Source organism: Aotus nancymaae, unplaced genomic scaffold (genome assembly GCF_030222135.1).
Source record: "Aotus nancymaae isolate 86718 unplaced genomic scaffold, 86718_ANA_hifiasm-v0.15.2.pri h1tg000032l_0, whole genome shotgun sequence".
Classification (NCBI taxonomy): Eukaryota; Metazoa; Chordata; class Mammalia; order Primates; family Aotidae; genus Aotus; species Aotus nancymaae.
This window is the reverse complement of record NW_026988445.1, coordinates 15,805,185-15,823,264: the sequence shown is the minus strand read 5'-3', so window position 1 is coordinate 15,823,264 and position 18,080 is coordinate 15,805,185. Positions and strand designations below refer to the sequence as shown.

At 35.1% G+C, this 18,080-nt stretch overlaps 1 pseudogene; it reads right to left on the bottom strand.

Annotated features, from left to right (window-relative positions):
• Positions 1–2,309: 2,309 nt before the first annotated feature.
• Positions 2,310–2,397, bottom strand: LOC135277618 (U2 spliceosomal RNA; annotated as a pseudogene).
• Positions 2,398–18,080: the final 15,683 nt, after the last annotated feature.

The following is an 18,080-nucleotide window of genomic DNA, read 5'->3' as shown; positions in this document are numbered from 1 at the left end:
TATTTGACGAGAAAATCTTCCTAAAAAACAAAAATAGCATATATTCATGTACATTGAAGCAAATTCAAGAATAACCTCTTTATACTGATTTGAACGTTAACGATAATACAAGCAGAATTATCCTTGACACATATTCACACACTTGAATCAGTATTATTGGTTATGATTATTTCTTGATCATATCTACATCTAATACTTTGTCACTTTTACTTTTCTGAAAGATTTTAAAAAAATTTTTTTTCTGTGCTCTTACTGCTTTAAACTTCTTTCACACAATCATCTGTGATCTTCAAACTTGCATATGAAGGTTAATTAATTTGAAATTATTGACATCTTTAATTGACACTTTGCTGTAGACCTTGAAATCTTTAATTAAGAAAGCACTCTCCCTACAGGTGCTGAGGTACCTGGTAAGCTCAGATCACATTCTGTTAAAGAAAGGATATTCTCAATTGCAATCGTTTTTGCATTGAATATGTAAATGTTTCAGACTGAATATTCACACAGGTGCTGTCTTTCTACTTCTATTCAGATTGCCTTTCTTTGACAAAATTTTTACAAGACCAAATTTGTCAAGTAAGTTACCCTTGTCATAATTTTTAAATGTTTAGCAAAAATGTAGATGCTATAAAAATTATAGCCTTTCTCAATTTCATTTCATTCCAGTAACATAAAATTTATCTAGTTGAAAATAAGAACTTCATCAAAAGACTTAAAATATTCCAAAGCTTAATTATAGAATTTAAAAACTAAATCTAGTACACTGCTCTTTTAATTCACTTATGGCTTCCCTCATTTTTGTAGGTTAATTTACGATCTGCCTATTTGCAAGTCTTATTTTGAATAAATACAATTCTCTGGAAGTGTCAAAAGCTCTAACTCATTTTTTGATGCTCTGTGCATTGATTCTTGGGAGTAAAGATTTTCAGTTGATTTGGGGGAAGAAAGCACCCAAAATTCAGAGGATTTATTTACAAATAATTTCACCCACTACCATTTTTAAATACTTAGGTTAATTTACAAATTAATTTCTGAAAGGTTTATATATTTCCAATGTCTGATTAATATTGGCCAATAAAGTTTGTACTTCCCTGATGAAGAAATTTTGTTATCCATATCAGCTTTCTACATTAAATTTTGTAGTTTAATTACTCTAACTATACTGTATGCTCTTTTTAAAAAAAATTTGATGACTATCACTTCTATTTCATTGACAAAACATCATAGTCTTTTTGGATACATATAATCATAAAATACATGTGAACCAAAACCAGTGCCAAATATGATTTCTACCAGTTTCTTTATTGGTAACATAATTGTTTCTAAAACAATGCTGTGCTTTATCAAAACATGTCTCTTAACACTTCAAAAACAAATCACTTTATTTTTAATATTGAGGTTTCTATTGAATTTACAATAACATTTGCAATAATATCAAGTGTTTCATCATTGATGGAGTGAATTTCCAGAAGCTTTACTTTGAAAGTATATGAAAAATTACATAATCATTGTAATTTACTTAAATTATTTTCTGTTTGAAGAATCTGATGACACTATTATAACACTGGTATTATTGTTTGTAAAATTTCTCTTCTGCCAAAGCAACACGAATTACTATCATTTTACTTTTCAAACATGATCAAGAAAACTTAGTATTATAAGTAAAATTAATTTAGAACACCAGTTATTTGATCTAAATAAAAGTCTTAATTCATAAAGTAATATGTAACCAAACCTTTTCTGCTGCCTATATTAAATTGTCATTTTTAAATACAGTTTTCTTAAAGTAAACTTAAAGGAACTAAAGTAACTATTGACACTTTTTTTTTGAGACAGAGTCCCGCCCTGTCACCCCAGCTGGAGTGCAGTGGCTCAATCTTGGCTCACCGAAACCTCTGCCTCCCAGGTTCAAGTGATTCTCCTCCCTCAGCCTCCTGAGTAGCTAGGACTACAGGCCCGGCAAATTTTTTTGTATTTTTAGTAGAGACAGAGTTTCACCATATTGGCCAGGCTGGTCTCAAACTCCAGGCCCCAGGCGATCCACCTGCCTTGACCTCCCAAATTGCTGGGATTGCAGGCATGACCCACTGTGCTCGGCCTTTTGAAATAGATGCTGATGCCTTTTCACCTGACTTAGATCTTCTGAGTTCCATGTGGTCAGTGGTACAGCCCTTATGGTAGATGTTAAACGTTGGCAAGCATTTTGTATAAGTTTCATGTTTATCATCAACTATCTTGAGAAATGGAAATTTGCTACTTAATTTTTTAATTAAACATATAATTCCTATTGTTTTAGCTCATTTCTGATAAAAGGGTTATTGTAACATGCAAAAGCACTATCAAATAATAAAATGAAGTATTCTACACTTGATCTTAGCCAAAAGGCCGAGAAGCGATTGAAGTATTCTAAACATACTCCATGCAGTAGCAACAAAACCACAGTGGGAAGAGCATTCAGATTATGATGTTTTGCTTTACGGCTGACCTATTCAGTCTCTGTTTCCTACCTATATATCATATGTGTTTAATCTATAATTTTCTACATTCCTATTGACTACATTGACTGGGACTTGGCAGCTTTATGCCCTGCACAGGTCACAGCATGGGAAAAGGCCAAATTGGTTGAGGAACCAAATAATCAATTAGGACAGCAATATCAAATACGTCTGCCACTCACTGCTAGAAACCAAAAGAAGTTAGCTGTCCCTACCTCATTGGTACAGAGCACATTTCTTTTCCCCCACCAAAAGCTCCTTGCATATTGTCTTTAAAAGGAAGGAGTTTATTGAATCATACCCAGAAAGGTTCAAGAAGATAGATGGCTGGTAGCTATTCATATTTCAAGTTTAACCTAGTAGAGTGAAGATTCTGCTAATTTCACAAAAATCTCTCATATTATCAATGTTCATGGCAGTTGACATACAGAGACCTTCCAAATACATCCTGGCCCATTTTAGTTAATTATTTATAAAAATACTTTATTGAATATAAACATATGCCAAATAGAGTGATACACAATGTCATTAGGTATAAACCGTGACTATCCTGGGAAAACCAGGACATGAGAGTCTCAGAAAACATAAAGGACAGAGAAAATCATAATAGATTTTCAAAAGCCGAATAGACAGGAAATAGTGCAAAAGCAGTATTTGAAACATTAATGACATTAGTTTTCAAAACTGATTAAAGACATAAAGCCACTGGTTGAAGAAGCCTATAGAACACCAAACAGGATAAATGAAAAGAATCCTATGAATAGAAATAGAAAAGAGAATTGAAAAGCAGAGGGAAAAAGTACATGTTAAAAGAAGCCAGAAGTAGAAAAATTTATATACATTGCCTTCAGGGGAGCAACAATAATGCTTATAGCTGATTTCCCAACGAAATAATGAGGTCCAGAAGACATTGAGATATCTTTTAAAATATAAAAAGAAATAAACTGACTATTTAGAATTCTGTACCCAGACAAAGTATCCTTCAAGATGAAGCCAAATTAAAGACATTTTCAGACAGACAACAATGTCCCTGAATTCATCACCAGCTCTGCACTAAAGGAAGTGTTAAGTGGCATTCTGTAAGACAAAAGTAAGTGATCCCAGGCAGAAGTCCAGAGATAAAGGAAAAAAGAAGGACAGTAGTGAAAATCATACGCATGTAGGCAAATCTAAATGAATATTAATCGCATAAAACAGTAATAGAAACAGAGCAAACTGAACATTAATTGCATAAAATAGTAATCTTGTAGCTTTTCAAATATATAGGAAAATAAAACATGGAAACCGTAGCATAGAAGTCAGGAAAGGAAAAGTGAAATTAAATCATTTTAAATTAAAATTGATTGTTTAATAAAATCAAATATTCATGGGTATTTTTGCAATGTCCACAAATAGGGCATAAGTATGATTTAACTTTAAATTTTTATGAGTCAAGGATGCCTGTTATAATCCGTACATAACCACAAAAAAGACTTCTAATGGAGGGGGAAAATTTAAATAATAAAAAAGAGAAGTACACAATCAGACCACATCTAGGTAGGTAGAGCAATTAGTGGCAGGCCAATGATCTTGCTGAGAACAAATCATATTTTTAAGAGAGCTTTGGAAGCAAAGAAATCCAAAGCAACTGAAATTCCAGAAAGAGGAGAAAGTTTCAGAAGGAGCTAAAGACAAGCCACTGTCTTTTCTCTTTGGGGCACTGGTTGACTCTGTGCCTAAGCTAGAGGCTGCAAATCAGTGCTTTCCCTTGGTGAGGCCATTGAGGGTGGGCAAAGGATGGGGGCAGGGAGGAGAAGAGAAACCATAAGAGCTTTTGGAAATCCTGTGGTGCTGAAGTGTAAACATTAGACATACTTAGTCTTTCCATCCAGCAATTTGCCAAATTCTGAATCTATCCTGAAACAAGAGGCTAAAAGAACTAAATCAAATATTCCTGAAAAGTAGAGAAAGTTTCCATAAATCTCTGGTATTGAGTAGACACAGTCTGTTTGATTTCTTAGGTATCTGCAGTGAAGGCTCTTTTTCATTCCTGATATTGGTTATTTGTGCTTTTTCTCTTTTTTTGCTTTCATTAGTTGTTCCAGGAGTTTATCAGCTTCAATCTCACTGGTAATGAATGAAATGCAACTGAAATATACAATATAATACTACGAATCACCCTTCAGAATGACTAAAATTAACGAGAGATAATACTAAATGTTCATGAGGATGTGGAACATTAGGCATCCCTATCTACTGTGTGTAGGGGTGTAAATTGGTACAACTTTGGAAAACAAATTGTCATTCCTATAATAGTTGAAGAGATGCATAGCTTTTGACCTGGCATTTCCACTCCTAGTTATAAACCCAACAGAAATGAAGGCATAGGTACAACGAGAGACTGCACAAAAATGTTCATAATAGCATAATATTTATCATAACTCCAAACTAGAAATAACCAAAATGTCCATTGACAGTAGGCTAGGTGAATAGCAAATAGAATGGATGAGTAGTCCATAACCGTTTTTACCCATATTTCTAAGCAGTCCTGTCCACTCCTGCACCATTTCATCCATCTTTGCTGTTTTATTAGTGTGGCTTTATGAAATTTTTATTTTGGTATTCGTATCATGTATTTTTATTATACTATATCCACGGCACCTTAGGGGAGGGGATATGGCACTTTAAAGAAAGATTCATTTATCATTGTGGCTAATAAAGTTCTTATTCTCTTAGTTCTCTTCATATTTTTCTTTTTATCTGGGAGCCAAAGCACACAGCAAATGAAGTCTGACATCTATGAAACTCTCCATACACATACCTTAAAGTGTGAGCTGTGAAATTCCACTAAAGCAAAATAAAATATAAGGTAAAGGAGTATTAAGATCCTCAGATTACACCACATGAGCTAATTCAATCACTGACCACTGACCAGAACCTGGACGGTGCCCCTTTTGTCCATTTTCCACTTGTCAGTATGGTTAGGTCTCCCCTTTACTCCTTTCTTTAGAAAGAGCCCCAGAAAATTTCTTCTGTCAGGACGGCTTTTACCTTTCTCTCATTTCAGTTCAGCAATCAATGTATGAACCCTCCCAGGTGCAGAATGCTAAGATAGGTAGTAAGTTTCTAAAGGTCAATAAACCTGGCTCCTTCTCTGAAGAGTTTCAGAATCTAGGTGGGAGACAGAGAGGGGTGTAATTCCCCTATCTGGCCAATGCAGACTACCGTCAGTGGTGAAGGATTACCCCAAGAGTGAGAAGGGGGCATTTTCCCCTGTTTAATCATGTATGCCAGAAACCACTATAACCCTAAAATTGTGACCCCTAAGAGTTCAGAAAGAAATATGTATCATCCTATAATTAAGAAGACCAATCTCCTCTGCCACTACTTATATGACCTCATAATACATTTTAACATATTTCTTGTATTCTTAAGGATAAATTCTATATTTTTCTTAAAAGAAGGAGAAATTTCAACTTATATGACCTTATAATCTATTTTGAAATATAATTTCTCATGCTATTATGAACAACCTCCTATATATGTCTTCAAAGAATGAGAAATTTATAAGTAAAAGAGGATTGCATGGACATTGTTCTTCCTTGATTTTCATTCTCAATGAATGCTGATCATCGATCTTCAGGAGACAACTAAGGCAGCTTTTGGACTCCACATGCGGTGGTGTGAAAATGACACGCACAGTAGCACCATGGACTTACATGGATAACTTTCAGAGGGAGACAAATTGAAACAAAAAGTCCAGAGCAGATAGATGTGCCTGAAGAGATAACATGCTTTGTAGAGATGACAGCTCTTTTCCTTTCCACAAAATATTGGGGAGATGGTTATTTCACTTCTAGGAACCAGAAAGTGACTTACTAGTAGAAGCCTAATCCTCAAAACCATCTCTGAGAGGTGGGACTGTATTTTCCATTTCTTTCTCTGAATACTTTGAAGAGTTTAATTATCAACTAATTAATTTGTTCATCCATTTGGTAAATGCTTGCCATGGTCCAGGTTCTTGAGTAGCCCTGGCGATACCAGCAAAGCCCATCTTCATGGAACCTATATTCTAGTGGAAAAGACAGTCAGCCAACAAGCGGGGCGTAGTAGAAAGTAACTGGGACTCCTATAGGGGAGCTGCTGTAGACATGGCCATGAGACATAAGCTTTTTGTAGGTCGTCTACATACAAAGGTGAAACTGAAAAGATAATGGGGAAACTGGCTGACTTCTCCCGTTCTGTTCTGCTGCTTGTATTTGTTTGATCAGGTTGCCATAACAAAGTACTAGTGACTGAATGGTTTACACGCAATTTTATTTTCTCATAATTCTGGAGGCTAGAATTCTGAGACAAGGTGTCAGCACGGTTGGTTTCTCCTGAGGCCTTTTCCTTTGACTTGCAGATGACTCCTTCTCCCTGTGTTCTCACTTGGAATTCCTTCTGTGTGTGTCTGTGTCCTAATCTCCTTTTCTTATAAGGACATAATCATATTGGGTTAAGTCCTTATAGAACTACTATAACAAAAACAAAACAAACAAAAAACCATAAACTGGCCAGCTTATAAACAACAGCATTTTATTTCTTACAGTTCTAGAGGCTGGGAAGTCCAACTTCAAGGCACCAGCAGCTGTGGTGTTTGGTGCAGACTTACTCTCTGCTTTATAGATGGCATCTTCTTGTTGCTTCCACACATGGTGGAAGGGGAAAACAGGCTCCCTGGAACCTCTTTTAAAGGTCATTGATCCAATTCATGAGAGCAGAGCCCTCATGACCTAATCACCTCCCAAAGGCCCCATCTTTTAATACTATCTATACTGTGTAAATTTTGGGGAGACAGAAACATTCAGACCATAACAGGCCCATGCTAACAACCTCATTTTAACTTAATTACCTCTTCAAAGACCCTGTCCCCAAATACATTCACATTCTCAGGCACTGGGCTTTAGGACTTCAACATATGGATTGCGGGTGATGAAATTCAGCACATAATAGCTATAACAATAAAATGAACTCTTGGTTCAGAGTGTACTTTACCTTTAATCCTACCTCTAACTCCCACTATAGTCTGCAAGCTACTACCTTGAGAAGACTAAAGCTCAAAGAGCTTAAGAGACTTGCCCAAAACCTGAGAGACAGAAAATTCTAGAAGCAAAATTTAAATTTAGCTTCCTCCCTGCAGCTAAGCCTCTGGGAAGCCAATGATAGAAGGCTGGATTTGAGCAATCACCTTGCGGCTACAAGTCACCACTGATACTTGGTAGATCACAAGATAGGCCAGGTTTTCCCTCCACTGGCCTCTGTCCTGCATTCCAAAGGATGCGAGGAGGACCATGCCGTGGTGAAGTGCAGATGTGTGCAGTCAAGGTCTGCCATCGTCCAGTTCTTTGTCCCTAATTAAGTTTTTCAACAATTCCCAAGTTATTCCATTTTTCCATTTGTAAAACCCTTCAAGGAGGGGAGTGATAATTAGCAGAGATAAGGCACATAAAGTAACTGGCATGAGTAGCGTCATCTCTTAGCCCCCGGGAAAATACATTTCTTCATCTGTAGAATGGGAACATCAATAGCCACTCTTCAGGAGCTTTGAGATCTGTGATTAAGACAGTAGATGGAAAGTGCCTGGCAGGCAGGCAGCTTTCATCAACATGGCAACCATCATTGCTTGTTGGCCTGCCTTTCCTCCATCCCATTTCTGTTCTGTGGTCCCTACTGGTCTGCCCTAAACCCTGTCCTATCCTGGGTTTTACCTTGCTATCTTCATGGATTACTGTGGTCTCACATATATGGATTCTGAGCCTGTTCCTAGGAGCAACTTATTCTAATGAGCAGGATGGGTCTCTGACCAAGTCAATACATCATGTCTGAGTATCCGAACAAACCATCAGTGAATTCAAATGACAGCAGCAATCATCCAAGCTGGGGCTGGCAGCTAAAACATTAACTCCTGATTAATTAATTCAGTCAAGACTTTGCCAACTCATAAATCGTTCAGGCACACCGTTCACTCAAAAGATCTCTTGTTGGCTAATTGCTTAAGTGATTTTTAAAATTGTTTTAATGAACTGTGTTGCAATTGGATTCTGTGCTATTTTTTTCCTGTCAATAAGAGAGAGGACATGAATATGTAAAAAAAAATAACACAGGTTATGATATGGAATTTGTAAGAAGGAAACAGACGCGTGCTGCAGCGAGTTTGCCCTGGCCCAGGGATTTAAGCCACAGTGAAAGCTTGATATCATCCCCTTCTTATTCCTTCCCCTTTGCCTCATCTCAGCATTCTGCCTGGAACATGTGTCATTAGGGATGCGGCAGTTCAGAAGTCAGTAAACCTTAGTGAGCTCATAGCTCTTATTATGTACAAAATCTAACTGCCCTGAAATACCATGGGTGTGGTTTACAGTCTGACAACAACATCTCTCTAGTTGCTGCTCGTGCTAATTTCCCTGGGTGTTGATAAGCTGTCTTCCTACCCACCCATTCCCAAACCCTCCCTTTATGCTGGCAGGCATGCGTCTGTGAGAAAGAATCTGGAGGGAATTACGAGGTTTTATGGGCTAATGTGTCTACAAAGGTGAGAAAAACGAGAATGAGGTGGATGGCAGCTCAGATGTTACCTCGACGTTACCCAGGAATCTAATAAAACAAGAATTGGGAGAGAGAGGGTGAGAAAAGGAGCAGAGGAGATCCACAATGACAGTGCCAGTAAGAGAGAGGAAATGAATGAAAGGCAAAAAGAGAAAGATTATCAGGACAAAACGAAAGACAGAGAATGGCTCTAAAAAGAGTTAGAAAATGAGAAATTGGGTACTAATAAAGACAAAGAGCTAGAAATATAGCGATGAAAAGAATTAGGGATCAAGAGACAGAAAGAGAAAAAGTAGGGAGAAAATTAGAAATTGAATGTAAAAGAGAAGAAGCTAGTGAGAAAGAATGAGAAAGAGAAAAAAAGATTAGAGAGTAAAGTTACCTGGAAATTGTGTTTGGCAAGGTAGCATCAATATTCCATTTGCTTTCTCTGAAATCAGCTCTTAGAGAAAATTCCAGGACTTCAGTGATGAAGTCTGTACATCCTCTCTTATGTTCAAAATGTTGCTGAGGCAGTAACTTCATTGATCTAAACCCTGGCTCAATTTGACATGCCGTTTTGGACCTCACAACTTCAGTGATTGAGCACTTAAACTTTGTGGAGCGTTACCAAAGTGTGACGCTGAGCACTTGTCATGGTTTCTTCAGCTGTAAATGACTTTCACCCTCTGTGTCTCAAACTTTTAAGGCTGCTCTAAAACATTTTCTACCTTGGGAGACCCGTGGTCTACTGCTACAGTGCAGAAGAACTCGAGTGAGTTTGATGAGAAGTCTATTAAAGAGTTTCCAGAAGGGAGACCATGGAAAGGGAGTTTTGCACGTGGCATAAATGTCTTACAAGCTTGACCTCCTGCTGTTTCTTTGTCTTTGAGGTCTGAGAAATTTTTCTTACTTTGAGTTTCCTTGTGGGCTCTGAATTACAGACACTGCAAACAAAGCAAGTACTCTCATCCTCATCTTGACACTGCTTATATCAGGACGACACAGGTTATATTAATGATTCCTCCCACTACGCTCACACTTAATGACCAGCACATGCTGAATTTTAATGTAGTATCATTCATCAATCTTTTCCTTTATGGTTAGTGGTGTCTGTGTTCTGTGTTCAAAACTCCTTTTCTGCTTCAAGGTCACAAAGAAATCCTCCTATGTATGTTCATGGAGTTTTATTGTTTTACCTTCCACACTTAAACCTATAATCCACTTGGAATTTATTCTTATATATGGTGTAAGGTAGGAGGGGAGATCAAGTTGCATTTTTTTCTCACTTGAATATCTAGTTGATGTAGCAACATTTATTGAAGACTGTCATTTCTCGATTGGTCTGCAGTACTATTCCTGAATAAATTCATGGATCAATACTGCAGTCTGTTCCATTGGTTTCTCTATCCTTACACATTCTAGCTTTATGATGTCTTGGTATCTTATAGAATAAGTAAATCCTCCACATTGTACATCATTAGATGGCTTGGCAATTGCATTTCCCTATGAATTTTAAAATCAGCTTGTCAATTTCCATATAAACAACACACCCACAGAAATCTGAGGAGATTTTGATTTGAATTTTACTGACTCTATCAAGCTTTCTCCATAACTTTTGCCTCTGTTTAATTCTTGATTTATTTCAATCCATGATCATTATACATTCCTCCATTTATTTAGGTCTTCCTTAGTTTCTCTCAATATTATTTCATTGCCTTGAACGTTGTCATTAGATTTAGTCCCATTTGATTTTATATGCTATTGTATACAATATCTGTTTTTAAGTTTATTTTATATTTGTTGCTGCTATAGGAGTACAATTATTTTTAAAACATTTTATATTTATCTTGTATCTTGCAATTTATTGCAATAATCTGTAGATTTAAATAATTTGTCTGCATACACAATTATATTTTTGCAAGAAATACAGTTGTAATTTTTACCTTCCAATTCTTATCCTTTGTATTTATTTACATTGCCTTATTGCACTGGTGTGAATCACCAATAAAATTGTAAATATAGGTGGTAGAGCAGACATCCTTACCCTGACCTCAGAGGGAAAGCTTTCAGTATATCACCATAAGAATGATACGTTTTTGTAAGCTCTTGAGAGATAACCTTAACTGGTTAAGAAATTTGCCTTCATTTGTTGGTTTTGCTAAGAGTTTCTAAAAATTATAAATGGAAATAGAATTGTATCAATTTCTTTTTTTACATCTATTAAAATAATTGTATGATTTTACTTCTTTCTTCTGTCAATATGGTGATTTGCAGTGACTGATTTTCAAATGTTAAGCTAGTTTTGCGTTCTTGGCATAAACCCAACTTGATTATGATGTACTATCTTCTTCCGTGCGTTGCTGGTGTGGGCTTGCTAATGTTTTCTTTGGGACTGTTGCACAGTTAATGAGTGAGATTGGTCTATAAATTTTCTTTTTTAATACTGTCATTGTGGACTTTGGAATCATGGTTACATTTGTCTGAAGAAATAAGTTAACAGACGTTCACTCTTTTTCTATTATTTGGGAGTTTTTATCCTCTGTGAGTAAACATTACTTTTCCTTAAATGTGCGGTACAACTTGGTAGTGAAGTCATCTGGGACTCTGGTTTTCTTTGTAGAAAGGATATTTAAAAGTATTTTTTAGGGTAATATTTTTGAGGTATAATTCACAAAGAGTAAAACACACTCGTTTTAGGTGTACAATTCAATGAGTTTTGACAAATGTATACAGTTGCGAATCATTATCTAGAACATTTCCATCTGCCCAGAAAGTCCCGTATGTCCTTATTTAGTCAATTCTCTTCCTTTAATAGCAGTCTCTGGCAATCAATCACGGCTGTTTTCTGTCCTATCATTTTGCCTTTTCTAGAATGCCATATCAATAGAATCATACAGTTTGTAGCCTTTTGAGTGTGGCTTCTTTCACTGAGCATAATAATACTTACGAGATTCATCTAGCTGTCGCATGTGTCAGTAGTTTGTTTATTTTATTGCTGAGTATTAGTCAAGTAAATGATTGCATACAGTTTGTATGTCCCTTCAGCGGGACGTGGACATTTGGGTTGTTCCTGGTTTGGGCTGCTATAAAAAAAGGTGACTAAAAACATTCGTGTGCAGATCTTTATGTGGACATGCCCAGGAGCAAATAGCTAGCAGTAGCAAAATACCTAGGAATGGGATTGCCAGATCATTTGGGCAGGGTATGTTTAATTTTATAAGACATGGTCAAACCCTTCTCCAAAGTGGGTATGCTATTTAGCATTCTCACTAGCAATGTGTGAAAATTCCTGGTGCTTTCCATCCAGCACCAACACTTGGTATTGTGTTTTGTTTTGTTTTGAACTGCCATTTTAGTTTAGGGGTTTTAAATACGCATTTTTCTAGCAAAGTTATTTCTAGACACCCTGTTCATTTACATTGACCAATATATCTATCTTTATTCCAAAATCACACTTTCTTGCTTACTATAGTTTCATAGTAAAAGTTAAAATCAGATATGAGGGTCCTCTAACTTTGTTGTTCTTTTTCAAAACTTCTGTATTCCAAATACATTTTACAATTACCTTGTTAATTTCTACCAAAGAAAAACATTCTGCTAGGATATTCGTTGGATTTACTTTCAATCTACGGCTCAATTTAGGGAGAGCTGACATGTGAAAAATGACTTTTCCTATCCATAAATACAATATAGCTCTAGATTTGTTAGCTCTTCTTTCACTTCTGTCAGCAGTGTTTTATTATTTTTGACATCCAAGTTTTGTGCATCTGGTTAGCTTTATCTCTTAAAATGTATATCTTTTATGCTACTGTAATGGTATTTTAAAAATTTCAATTTCCAATTGTTTTTTGCTAGTATACAGAAATAAAATTCATTTTAGTATTGACTCTTTATCTTATGACCTTGCTAAATCCACCTGTGAATTCTAGCTTTTGTATATATTTTCTGAAATTTTCTACATAGAAAACATATTGTGATTAAAGAGACTTATTTCTCTCTTTCCAATTTGCATGCCTTTTGTTTCTCATCCTTGGCTTATTGCACTGCCGAAAGGCCTCCAGTACAATGTTGTACAGAATTGGTGCTGCAAGCAGACATTCTTTTCTTGTTCAGCTTTAGCAGTAAAGCTTTCAGCCAGTCTTTCACTGTTAAATATGAGGTTAGCTGTAGCCTTCTTATAGATGTCCTTTGTCAGCCTGAATAAGTTCCCTTCCTAGTTCTCTGAGTGTTTAATCATAGATTGAAACTGAGTTTTCTCTGGTGCTTCTTCTGCAACTATTGAAATGAATATATGGTTAGTTTCTTCTTTTTAAATCCACAGATAGGGTGAACTGCAATGATTGATTTTTAAATGTTGAATCAACCAAGCACTCCAGGATAAACTCAATTTGTTTTTTTAATATCAATACAAAAATATTAACAAGTTTGTTAACATTTTTGCATTTATATTCATTATTGATATTAGTCTATAGTTTTCTTTTTTCTCATACTGTCTTCTTCTGGTTTTGGTATCATAGTAATGCTGACCTCATAGAATGAGTTGGGAAGTATTCTCTGTTCTCATATTTTCTGGAAGATTTTATATAGAATTAGTATTATTTCTTTAGTAACTGGTAGAATTCACTAGTGAAGCAACCTGAAGTATTTCTAATGGAAAATTTTAAATATGAGTTTATTTTCTTTAGTAGATATTGCACCATTAGGGTAGTTTATTTTTTCTTAGTTATTTTTGGTATTAGGCATTTTTTAAAAAAATTGTTCATTTCATCTAAGTTGTTGAATTTATTTTTATATAGTTGTGTGTAATATTCCTTTATTAATCTTCTGTTATCTATTGGATCTGTAGTGATGTCCTCTCTTTCATTCCTGATATTGGTCATTTGTGTCCTCTCTACATGTATACTTTTTTTTCTTGATAAGTCTGTATAGAGATTAAGCAATACAATTTTTTTTTAAATAATCAAGTTTGATTTCTTTGATTTTCACTACTATTTGTCTGTTTCCAAATTCATTTATTTCTTCTTTTCTTATTTCCTTCCTTTTGTTTGCTTGGGTAATTTGCTCATCATTTTCAAGTTTCTTAAGGTAGACAATTAGATCATTGATTTAAAACCTTTGTTCAAATGTAACTATTTAATGCTATAGGTTTCCCTCTTAGTGTGGCTTTATCTATCTGTGTCATAAATGTTTTGATATGTTTTGTGTTCATTTTTGTTCAATTCAAATTTTTTTCTTATTTCACCATTTGAGTGCCCCTTTGATTCGTGTCATTCTGAAGTGTGTTGTTTAATTGCCAAATATTTAGAGATTTTTCAGATACATTTTCATGATTTTTATTAGTGATTTCTCATTTAATTCTGTGCTTGCCAAAGAAAATAATTCATTAGATTTCCATCATTTTAAATAGATAAGATTTATTCCATGACGCAGAATATAATTCATCTTGGTGAGTGTTCCATGCATACTTGAAAAGAATGTGTATTCTGCTATTGTCAGAAGGAGCATTCTGTCAATATCACTTAGCTCGAACTGTTAATAGTCTCATTCAGCTTTACTATATCCTTATTAACATTATGTTGACTTGTTCTTTTAATTATGTAGAGAGAACTATTAATGTCTCCAAAAATGAGTTTCACTTCTATTGGTTTTTCTTCATGTTTTTCAAGTTCTGTTGTCAATTGCATACCCAAGATTATATCTTTTTGATAAACATATGATATTATTATGTAATATCTCTTTCTAGACATGGTAACATTTATTGTTCTAAAATCTAATTTTTCTAATACTAGTATAGCCACGTCTACTTTTTTTTCAGAGTTTGCATGGCATATCCTTTCCCATCCTTTTGCTTTTAGCCTACATATTTCTTTCTATTTAATTGGTTTCTTGTAGACAGTGTATCATTGGATCTTGCTTTTCCATATTGCATTGGACAATGTCTGCCTTTTAATTTGGGGCATTTAGTCTATCTATATTTAATGTAATTATTGACATGGTTGAATTTAAATCAACTATCTTGTTGATACTGTTCTATTTCTTTTTTTTGTTTTGTTTTCCTGCTATTTTGTCTTAAAATTATATTGCATAATTCCACTTTATACTTAACCATTGATTTAAAATTATATTCCATAATCTTACTTTATATTTATCATTGGCTTATTAGTTATACTTCTTTTCTAATTTATTTAGTTCTTACTCTAGGGATTGCCATATTTACATTAACTTATCAAAACCTACTTCAAATAATATTAGGACACTTCAGATATAGCATAAGAACCTGGTAACGTTATACGTCTATTTTCTCCCTCCCATACTTTGAGATATTTTTGTCCTACTATTGCACATATAATAAACTCCAAAGTTCATTGTTACTATTTTGCTTCAGACAGAACATTTTGTTTTCAAAATGTATTTCTTATGAAATAATACAAAGTAAGAAAAACCTGTTTCATAATATAGCTTTATTTTTCCCATTTCTAAAGTTGACATTTCTTTGTGTATTACTAGAGCTCTTCATTTCTATCTGGTATCTTTCTGCCACTTCAAGAACTTCCCTTAATATTTCTTATTGTCCAAGTTTCCAGGCAATGAGTCCTATTAGTTTTTGTTGTCTGAAAAACATTTTTTTCTGCCTTCATTTGTCAAAGACGTATTCACTGGATATAGAGTTCTAAGCTGACTTCTTTCTTTCAGTACCTTAAAGAAGTAGCTGCATTGTCTTCTGGTTTGCCTACTTTCTGACAAAATGTCTGCTTGACATTCACATCTTTGTTCCACTGTATTTAATGTTGCTTTTTCCTTTGACTGCTTTCAAGATTTTCCCTGTATCTTTGGTTTTCAGAAGTTTGACTATATGGAGTGTATGTGTGTACATGTGCGATAACCTCCTTGAGATTCTGTGAATTTTTTATATCTTTACTTTGTCATTTTTTATTAGTTTTTAAAAAATTCTCAGTCATTATCTCTTCAACTACTTCTTATATCTGTTTCTCTATCTCCTCTCTTCTAGAATTCTAATGATGTACTTTTATTCCATTTGATAACTGTCTCACAGCTCTTACTGCTCTGAGCTTTTTAATTCTTTTTTTTCTTTCTGTCCTGTTTAAATCATTGACCAAGTTCACAGTTCTTTTCTCAACAATGATGTCCAGCTTTCTTTTAAATATGTAAAAGGAATTCATCTTTGATATAATGGGCTTCTTTTAAACATTTCTAGCATTTTCATTTGATTCTTAAAAAATTATTTCTACCTCTCTGTTAAAATTCCCCATCTCTTCATGCAAGTTGTTCACCTTTGCCAATAGATCTTTTATCAGTTACAGCTATGATGAAGTCCTATCTGATAATTCTTTAACATCTGGTTCATTTCTTAGTCTGTTTCTGTTGATTGATTTATCTCTTAACAATAAAGTCTTTTTATTTGTTCGTTTGTTTAGCTTTTGTATGTTTCATAATTTTTCATTGAATGAAGAATATTTTATTAAGAAAAACAGTAGAGACAAAGATAAATAATATTTATGCTTGAAAATGGGTCACCTCTTTTCCTGTCAGTCCATTAGCGTGTGTGCGTGTGTGTGTGTGTGTGTGTGTGTGTGTGTGTGTGTGTGTGTGTGAATCTAGTCAGTTGTTCAGCTAAGTTCTTGCTATAGTCACCTTAGGGGCACCCAGACTTCTATCTCTTCCAGTGGCCCAGACTTCTATCTCCTCCAGTGGAGAGCTGGTGGATTTCTTCGTAATGTGGTACCTATGGTGCTAGGGGATTTTTCTAATGTTCCTTGGCTTTCAGTAACCACAGAAGGGGCTCTTTCTTGCTTCTTCCCTAGTAGTAGACTGACCTTGTATGTTACTTGGTATAAGGCTCATGGTGGATGTTCTGGGGTGGTGTGGTGGTATTCTTGATTCTCCTCTCCAGCTTCCGTCTTTAGCAGGCCCTATGCATTTGGACCTTGGGAATGGAAATGTCTCATCATTACCATTCTACCTACCCCACCTCAGGACAGCCAAACCATGCCTTGCATGGGTCTTTCAGACCACATGCTATGAGGGTTTTCTACTCTTCCTCCAGAGGCAGATAGATGAGCTTCTACTCCTCCCTGACATGCTGTGAATCTCTGCCTGTTCTCCAAAAGGGAAAAGTTTCCTCTTCTAGCAACGTAAGGGTTCTCTTATGAGAGAAGGGTCTGGAAAATGGACAGGGTTTTGTTCCTGTCCCCTAGTAGCATGCCTGCACCACTAAGTATGGCTGTCTGTAGTTTTCTGAGCTGCCCCCTGTATTCCTTGTGTGTATCCAGTGGAGGCTCATGGATAAGAACTTGAGTACAGACTTCCCCTTGTGTGTGGAACTCCAGGCTATTCTGAACTGTCATTACAGTCTACACCTGGCATTTATGAATTTGTTAAAAGTTTCTGCTTTCTTCTTATCTACTTTTATGATGGCAGCTTTTGGATTCTGCTGACAGTGAAACTGTTTGAACTCTCTCTCCTTAAAGGGGCTCTCTGGAATTTATTCTACCTGTTTGCCTGGAAAACTCAGCTCTTTGATGGACTCAAAAAAGTTATCATTTTGCATTATCTGCCTTTTTCTCATTATTATGTTAGGAGTGACATTCTCTTGTGGCTTTCTGCAAACTGAATAGAAACAGATCTCCTAGGGAAGGTGGAAGGTTTTTCATTCAAAAACTCAATTTCTTTAGTAGATACAGGAACATTAAAATTGTCTCTTCATCTTTGTTAAGTTTTACTTTTAAATAATTTGTTCATTTCCTCTAAATGTTCAACTTTTGCCATAAAACTGTTCATAATATTCTGTTATATTTTTATTTTTAATAACTTAGAATCAGTAGTAATGTTGCCATTTTTATTTTTGTTATTGGTTATTTAAGGTTGTTTTGGTTTTTAACTCATTCAATTTATTAGACTTTTCAAAGAACCAACTCTTGGCTTTGGTGACTTTCTCTATCTTATACATATATTTTATTTTATTTAATTTGTATTTTAAATTCCTATTCTCATCTAAATATTCAGTTTTTCTAGTTT